General features: G+C 44.2%; 1 protein-coding gene across 3 annotated transcripts in view; it reads right to left on the minus strand.

Moving 5' to 3' along the window:
- RHOBTB1 (Rho related BTB domain containing 1) overlaps positions 1 to 7,148 on the minus strand; it is a 55,777-nt gene extending 48,629 nt beyond the window's left edge. For all 3 annotated transcript variants that reach the window (XR_015222344.1, XR_015222345.1, XM_086616660.1), the window contains exons 1-2: positions 7,110 to 7,148; positions 2,379 to 2,473 (exon numbers count right to left, since the gene is read on the minus strand). The gene's annotated coding sequence lies outside the window, so the exon portion shown is untranslated. The remainder of the gene's footprint in view (positions 1 to 2,378; positions 2,474 to 7,109) is intronic.
- Between the last annotated feature and the right edge of the window lie 272 nt (positions 7,149 to 7,420).

Raw genomic sequence — 7,420 nt, forward strand, 5'->3', positions numbered from 1 at the left:
ATTTAAAATTTGCTCTGCTACATTTAATTCTACTGAAGGTTACTGTTTCACACACATCCTCCTCCACTCTGTTGGTTTTGCACAGTCCAGAACTTTGCTTTTACCTATCTGAATTGTCAGCTAAATTAAATTGCCAGACACTGCATTGTAGTGGCTAACACATATGTACTCATCTTATTCCACTGACTGTGGAGAAAGCAATCTCTGAGAGCAGCAGCTTCTTTAACCGGAGAGCTAAATTTACTACCACTCCTCTCATAATGCCCCAAGTGACACAGGCGGACAGAAGCAAATAAGCTGTTACCAGGGTATTTAGCAGCAAGTATCACCTCTACAAAGACATGCCTTCCACAGATGTAGCATTTTCTAACTCAAGCACATGACCATATGTTAGTTAACTTTTGTCCAGGCCTGCAGATAATGTTCTGTTCAAGAAGTGAGACCCAATCATAGAAGCAACAGAAACTGGTGTGGAAACAGCAGGGTCATATAATGTATTTTCCGAGAACATTACTCTGTAACTTAATTACACAAGCTACATGTATTACCCAGGAATCCATTTACAGACAGAAAATTAGGCTTGGAAGTGAGACTTCATGCTGGGAAGAGAGGTGAAGAGAGATATTGGGGCTCTTCGGTGTGCCATTTGCTTTAATAAGTACTTCATGATGCTGAGATAACCCTTAGTGTATATTAAATAATTCATAGCATCACAACTTGCATGCATGTAATATTATACACTGGCTTTCAGGAACTGCATTACCTGTAAAATGACTTCTATTTTTATTCACAAAGTATATGTTTGTCTTTGATGATGTGCTGGAGGGGGCTCATTAAATTACTAATGTAACTATTAAAGCTATTAAATTACCAATTTTGAGGCATCAGTTCAAAGCACATTAAGATAAGCGTAAATCCAAAGTAAACCAAGCGTCTCTTCACTTCAGTGACCCTCCTATCAGGGTCTGAATGCTGAAACCTCTTTCTCCTGACAGCATTAACCCCTTTTTGTATGATCCTCCCTGGCCAGAACACTGCAGTGGTTATTCCTAGGGCTCAGAATACGTTCTGTTTGGTAGTACATAATGACGGGGGGAGTGCTTGGTTTATGTTTACTTTGAGAGCCCGAGGGGAAGATATTGCTCCCTAAGCTTCCTGACAAGATGCTTATTTTTATTCACATTGTCACTATGTTTTCCCATGAACAAATATTTATACTTCAGAGGAAATGTTTCAGTAACATGTATCAGGCAGGATAAACAACATGTTCACTTCCCTTCCCCTTCCTTATATTATGAGAAAGTAATTTTCCTTACATGAGAAAGTAAATAAATAGATTCCCTAGAGACGCCTGAGAAGGGGGTCATTTTTGTAGGGAATCCATCTTGAAAATATTGGCAGCATGTCACTGTGTTAGAGGACCTGCAGAGGTTTCATTTGTAATTGCAAGAAATTAATACATCAGAGATTTATTATTTACTTTGTTCAGAGCAACAGACCTTCTTGTACAATCCTGTCTTAATTAAAGTATTTTCACTTCTGACAAATTTTAGTAGCATGTTATGTTCCTATCTGCATTATTGTAATGTACATTTAATACATATGTCAAGATATACATTCACCTTTTGCTAATGCTTCTGAACACACAACAGACTGGGAAGTCCAATGGGTGAAAACAACCTAATTTCACTGACCTCCTGAGGTTCCTCACAACCTGAATTTTCCTGTGATCCTAAATTAAGGAGATGTATTTGGTTTTACCAACTGACATGCTTACTGTATGAACTATTGAAAATCTGGGCGTGGGACTTGGCAAAAGCATTATTGATATGCACCTGTAATTTAGCCTGGCAACAGCCCTACCTCTTCCCTATGCTGCACAGAGCAGCAACAGAGAAAGCTGCCTGGTTGCATAAAAGAGTACCTGTGTATTTGTGGTACAAACTCACTTCTCATTCCAGGATCTCACTCATTTCCTGATTTCCTGCATCTGCAGTCTGTGTAAGTATTCACTCTTGAAAATTAGACTTAGCAGCTTCCGTTTCTTTGATGCTTTGAAGAAAAGCTTGACATTGGGTCAAAAGCTACTATGTGCAGAAGCTGCCCATGACACTAACTCTGCAACAACGCAGATCCTTTATACATTTGTTTTTATCTGCTGGAATATCAGAACAAAGCTGACTAATCCTGCAAGTGAAAGGATTAATTTCAGGACTTTTCAGTTAAGACTTTCAGTATGAAGTTCTCCAAGTCAGAGATGCTGTAACTTTAAAATACCTGACGAAAAGCTGCTGGACAGAACAGCAGTGGTGACAGGCAATACTAAGTGAAACAAGTCAGGTTTTGTTTGGTTTTAATTTCTCCCTAGGGATACTTACCTCACAGGAGAAAATAATGTTCATATCCATTTTTAACAACTTGATCAAAAGCAGAATTCCATTGAAGATATTTCATGTCCTTTACTGTGGCTCTCCTGAAGGTGAAAGGAGAAAAAAGAAAAAAAAAGAGAGAGAATAAACCTTACTATTTTCAACCTAATATTACAACACATGCAATACCAAAGACATCTCTTATGATCCACTTAACATTGCAAAACGAGCCTGCTTGGACAACAAAACAGTCTTTTGACGTTTCAAAAAGGTCAATTGGCTATTTTAATGCTCTCTGCATTAAAATTCTAACCATTCACTCTAATGCATGGGAAGAAATCACGAATAGATAGATGAGCTTTTGAACACAAATGGAGATTGACACAGCTCTGTCAAATAAAGCTTGTTCTTGAATAATTTTCCTCTGGATTTAGATTTAAAAAAAATAAAATCACCTTATGTGTCAGAACCAAACACTGCTGTATCACAGCTAACGAGCTCTTTACAGGTTAGCTAACAGACTCTGAGGAAAGGCTTTTTGCCCACCTTCAAGAAGGCGACAAGACTCTAAAACATGACCTGACAGCCCGATGACACGTGAACGGGGATTTCTGTGTTGCTTCTACCTTTGGTCCCAAATGAAATTAATTATAGAAGTGCTTCATCGGGTTTGGTAAATGTCTGCGTTATTGTGGCTTGGTTCCCATCCAGGAGCAAGGCTGAGGTTTTCCAAGAACCTGAGGTGGGAGCAACATTGATTTCACCTCGGATGCTGCCCTAAAAGCAATGCTTAGTGAGACAAGTAGCTTTCAGAGGTTTCATGCTGGCTTGAAAAGCAGAAGTTAAAGATCCTTCAGCTGAAGAGGCTAGTGGCCTTCTTAGCTTTTCTAAGCATTTCTCCCTCCTTATCACCAACATTTCAGAGTTGAATTTAGGACTAAAGTTTGTTTCTCACAGAAATTCCCACCTTCTGCATATACCCTGCACCAGACAACAGCAAGAGTGAACACAGAAAATGAAGTAACACCACATTCCACCTTTATGGAATAGGCAAGCCACTGGAATTGACACTAGAGGTAGAGGCATGATCTTTATATCCCTCTAAAAGTCCTTCCCTTCCTTAGAAGCATCTGTGCTACTTATCTGTAAGCATTTTAATGGCAAAGACCATATCTGTCTTCCTTAACAGCCATATTTCATGCAGTTACGACTGTTGAGAATCTTCCCATCATCTTTTTTATTTTCTTCACCCTGACTTTCTCCAAGGCAGGCCCTTACAGCCTCCACACACAGCTCCCTTTGTAAGCCCTACAAATAACAGCCTCATCCAACAATGAAACAAAACCCCAAATAATGAATTAAATAGCAGCATGGACACACACAGGGCTTTCAAACTGTTTAAATACCTATTTATGTGATACCGTACTGTTCATAACTGTTCATTTGTTTCCTCAGTACTGATGACAGATTACAAGTTATTTGCAGCTTATTTCAAAACATCTCTTCTCAGAAAAAAGGGATCTGGTTTCTCTGGTCATAAACTCAGAGCTTCCTCTGTTTGTACTTCACTGAGATCTCACACATTTCAACCAACCTTTCTCTGCTTTGCCCTCATTAACATCCACAAACATGGCCTCCACAGATACACTGAGATCATTCTTACTCTCAAAATAGACATTCAAAGCCCTTCCACCAGCTCATTCATAACTCTTTTTCAGAAATCATTAATTATTTACATTATTTTCCTATTAAAGGCCACATTGAGACTATCCTGTTTGCTGAGAGATTTTTTCAATTGTTATGCTGTAAAGTCAGACCTGTTGTTTGAAGAGTGTAAACAGGTAGAAATGTAGTTAAACCTGATTTTCATCATTACTAAAGCATAAGCCTAAAAGTTTCACTTCACAGAAAAAAAGTTTCTGGCCTCCATCTCCCTGCCCCTCAATCTTACTTCTGCTTTCTGGTTTTGAAGATAGTTGGGACCACAAAAGAAAGGTTCTAACCTTAATTAGCATTATGCTGTCTGATCGCAACTCCAAACTACAAACATCTTCCCTGTGATGGTAGTGGAGGCAGATCTTCTATTTCTGTGATGATGATCTGCACTCAGAAGAATAGAGCAACTAAACCTTATGTGCACCTTTCTTATCTGAGTCTGGAGGAGCTCACAGCTGAAGAGAGCTGGCTTTATTTGACCCTTATTCTGTGTGCCTGCACCAGAGAGCATCAGTTCTGGTCATGGCAGTGTAATTCCTTCTCTGTCTCATCCGCTTCTCACCCAGGCAGGCACTACCTGAACTAATGCTCACCCACAACAGCAAGCGTGGTATGGAGTCTGCAGGACACACAGTAAGGTCACTGTAATCTGAGGGAAACTAAAGACAGCTGGAACAAAGAGTAATCCAGTGAGGGATGTACTTCTATGGTCTAATTCTCCTAGGTGGGGAACTTCCTTTAAACGGGTGGGAAGGGGAGGAGCAGGTGGTTGATGCCACAGGTTGGCAAATGACACAATCGGAGAGCAAACCAGGCCCAGAAGGAACGCAGATGAGACCATGTGGAACACTGGGGCTCCCTGGATAGTTCCTTGGGGCCAAGGCATAGCTGGTCATGTGTGATATGGCCGAGGAGCCTCTTCTAACACACTGTAACTCACTCATCTAACACAACGACACTAGAGAAAACTCAAGGAAAACAGACCAATTTTCTCCTCAAATCCACCCCAGCTTCACCTTTGGGTTGTTCAGTAGTCTAAGCTGATCCAGACTTTTTTCCTCCCCCGGGGTTTTTTGGGGGCTTTTTTTTGGTTTTAAGATTATTACCAAACTAACAATATTGCAGAATTTTATTCTCTCAACCCACCTAAGTGCTTCCTTTTACTAGCCTATCATCTGTATCTGTAACACCACATATTTTCAGTACATCTGCCTAAAATCTCTTCAACAAACTTTGAGGGATTATGTGGAAGAAAATTAACTGCTTATAAGCATGATGTTTCTGCTTTGCTTAATATGATACGACTTCAAAATTTTGCCTTTAAAAGTTCAAATACTGGAAGAAGTTCAAGTAAAAGAAAAGGCAGAACCTTGGTTCACTGTTGTAATCTTCACTATGACACACCTCACCTACTGTACATTACATGGTTGAACAGACAGTAGAAATTTTACTTCCCATTGAAACTTAAACCAACATTTCCTCTCAACATATTTTCAAACCTTTAGTGTTCCAGAATCCATAGTAAATGCAAGTCTTTTGCCCTTCCTACTTCAGTTTAGACAAGTGTGCTTCTTCCCCAGTCTCCCTTAAAGACAAAGGAATTTTTTCCTGTATTGATTGCATAGACAAAAGTAACCGATGACATGTGATGTAGATACTTTAACTAAGCACAAATGATAGCATTTGGTGAGAAGTCAACAATCAGGTTCTAAAAGAAGATGGGATACTATGATCACCACTAACTGTACCTTAGGAGCACACACAACTACCCAGTTAAACAGATGCTAGACAAAAGCGTAAGTACTAAAGCTCTACTTTCCTATGCTCCCCAAGTAGGGAAAAGTTTTGCCCTTTTCTCATTCCTCTTTTCTGAGAGCTGCAAAACTGTTGGGCAGGGTATGGCCCACTGCTTCTCCCCTCAGAGGTCCTCAACAACTGCAAAGAGCAGAAGGGGCTCTCTGACTTCATCCTCCTGCTAGTCTTTTTGGAGACATGTCCTTCTTCATAACCAGCTCTTCTTGTATCCGGTTCTCTACATGCATTTGCACTCCATACCGATTGCAAATTTCATTCATGTAATGCGGAGACCCATTAATAATTTAAGATTAAAAAGGAACCTAAGGGCAGGAATATTCCATTTTTGCTCATGCGATAGATGTTACTTTGCTAGTACGTCAACTCAAGTTATCTTTGTGCACGCTACGTTAATTCAGTAAATTGCTTTTCAAACAAAGTGCATTCAGAAAGAGCCTGGAGAATCTATACGAGAAGAAAGTTTAATTTTTTACGGCAACTATGCCAGATCAATATCCAGAGAGAGACATACGAACAGATTTTAGTTTTGTCCACTGAGTTTTCAAAACGAGGGGGATGCCAGAATAAATCGTACAAAGAAGCCCTCTGAGAGAACAAGTAAAAGTCACACCGGGTGTAGTGATAAATATCCCAGCACACTATTTGCACCGTGTTCAAAAAAGAGAAACAATAAGCACACCTAACGGTATTTAATAGCTCAAGAGCGATGCAGCGGGACTGCCCGCACATCCAAGGGAGCTGCCAGCATTTTTCGCCTTACTGGGGAAGGGAACGGGACACTAGGGAGGGCCGGGCAGGTGCCGGGTCTCCCCCAAGGCCGGGACGCGGCGGCCCCGCTCCGCGGCCCGGAGGGTCCTGTCAGGACCTGCCCTCGAAGAGGGGCGGCGGCGGTCGGCTCCCCCCAGCCGCCGGGGCAGCGCCGCCCCGAGCCCCGCGCTGCCTCAGCCGCCCGCCGCTCCGGCCCCCGCGGCGGCTTCCCGCTCCCCTCGGGTGCGGCGGAGCTTCCCACCCCGTCCAGCACCGGCCCCGCTGGGTCACCTGCGCCCGCGTCCCGACGCGCCCGGCCCGGCAAGCGCCCCGGGGAGACTCGGGCAGCGCCTGACAGCGGCGCCTGCCCGCCTCCTTGCCCGCCTGCCTCCCTCCTTGCCCGCCTGCCTCCCTCCTTGCCTGCGCGCCCCGTGGGAGCGCGACCGCGGCCGCGCGTCTCACCTGAGCGCGGAGCGGGACCCGCCGGGGACAACGGGGAAGCGCCAGTCGCCGCCGCCGCTCGCAGCCCTCTGCCCGGCGCGGCCCGCCTCCTCAACGGTGCGGTGCGGCGCGGCGCGGCCCGCCCCGCCCGGCCCGGCCCTGCCCTGCCCGGCCGGCGGGGAGCCGCGCGGCCGGAGCGCTCCCGTCAGCTCACCAGCCCCGCGCGGGGCGGGCTGCGCCGCGCCGCGCCGTCACGTGCGCGCGCAAGAGCACGCGGTGCCGCAGCGGCCGTTACGACCGTTACAGCCGCGCGTGGCGGCGGCGGGACGCGG

The sequence above is a fragment of the Tauraco erythrolophus genome, chromosome 9, assembly GCF_009769465.1.
Source record: "Tauraco erythrolophus isolate bTauEry1 chromosome 9, bTauEry1.pri, whole genome shotgun sequence".
In the NCBI taxonomy this organism is placed as follows: Eukaryota; Metazoa; Chordata; class Aves; order Musophagiformes; family Musophagidae; genus Tauraco; species Tauraco erythrolophus.